The sequence below is a fragment of the Myotis brandtii genome, unplaced genomic scaffold (genome assembly GCF_000412655.1).
Source record: "Myotis brandtii unplaced genomic scaffold, ASM41265v1 scaffold485, whole genome shotgun sequence".
In the NCBI taxonomy this organism is placed as follows: domain Eukaryota; kingdom Metazoa; phylum Chordata; class Mammalia; order Chiroptera; family Vespertilionidae; genus Myotis; species Myotis brandtii.
In genome coordinates, this window is record NW_005368527.1 from 328,447 (window position 1) to 330,059 (window position 1,613).

Sequence of the window (1,613 nt, forward strand, 5' to 3'; positions counted from 1 at the left end):
TGTTTTGACACTTCTTTCTTTTATATATATACTAGTGGCCAGGTGCATGAAATCTGTGCTGGGGGGAGGGCTGTCCCTCAGCCCAGCCTGCACCCTCTCTAATGTGGGACCCCTCGAGGTATGTCCGACTGCCGTTTTACAGGGATCGGGCCTAAACTGGCAGTTGGACATCCCTCTCGTAATCCGGGACCGCTGGCTCCTAACCGCTCACCTGCCTGCCTGCCTGATCGCCCCTAACCACTCTGCCTGCCGGCCTGCTTGCCCCCAACTTTCCCCCCTTGCCAGCCTAATCACCCCCAACTGCCCCCCCTGCTGGCCTGTTCAACCCCAAATGTCACCCCTACTGGCCTGATTGACCCCAACTGCCCCTCCCACCAGCCTGCTTGCCCTCAACTTCCCCCCATCCCCCAGCCTGATCACCCCCAACTGCTCCCACCCTGCTGGCCTGGTCACCTCCAACTTTCCCCCATTGCCCACACTGCCAGGGCTCTGTGACCAATGATGCATAGAGGGAGGCTCTGGCCACCCTGCTGGGGCTCTGTGATCAATGGCAGAGCAGAGGCAGGCGTTTCCCACCTGGCCTGGGCTCTGCCATTAATCCCCGCCCACATGGAGGCCCTGCCCGCCCTGTGATCAATCACTGCCCATGGGAGGTGCCCACCCTGTGATCAATCACTGCCCATGGGAGGCCCTACCTGCCCTGCCCACCCCACCAGGGCTCTGTGATCAATGCTGCACAGACGGAGGCCCTGCCCATCCGGCTCTACCATGGGCCCTCCCAGCCTTGGCAGCTTGCCTCAGCCCTCCCAGCCATGGCTTTGTCCGGAAGGAGGACTGGAAGGTCTTCTGGAAGGTCTCCCTGTCTAATTAGCATATTACCCTTTTATTAGTATAGATGGCCTAGGATGAGCTCCATATCCCTTCCTAAATGGATGGGGAAATACAATCAGGGTCATCACAATTTAAAATGGGTAAATGAGAATATGGTAAGAACATACCTATGTGTTTGCATTTCGTTAAATCATGCTCTCCCATATTCATTGCTTTAGCAATTCATCGTTATTTTCATATTAGTTTATAGCAGAATGCTATTTTATAAACTCCCTTTTCCTGTCATCATATCAACTACAGGGCTAAGCACGTAGCACACTTTATTCTCTATCAATTAGGCATTTGCTCACACCTTTGTCATTTTTTATAAAAACGGCTTACCTTTGAACAGTCTGGGCTGTGTCTCAGAGTTTTCAATTTGAACAAACTTTTTTTTATATATTTTTAATTGATTTCAGAGAGGAAGGGAGAGGGAGAGAGAGACAGAAGCATCAATGATGAGAGAGAATCATTGATCAGCTGCCTCCTGCACTTTCCCTACTGGGGATCGAGCCCACAACCTGGGAATGTGCCCCTGACCGGATCAAACCCGGGACCCTTCAGTCCACAGGCCGATGCTCTATCCACTGAGCCAAACCAGCTAGGGCTTGAACAAACTTTTTTAACAGTTGTTTTACTGAGAGTGCAAAGCTGTGTCAGTTGATAGTGACAGTCTATGTAGAACATGAGAAAATATAAAATTTCTTGTCTTGCAAAGCTATTGCTGATGGCAAATATATTTC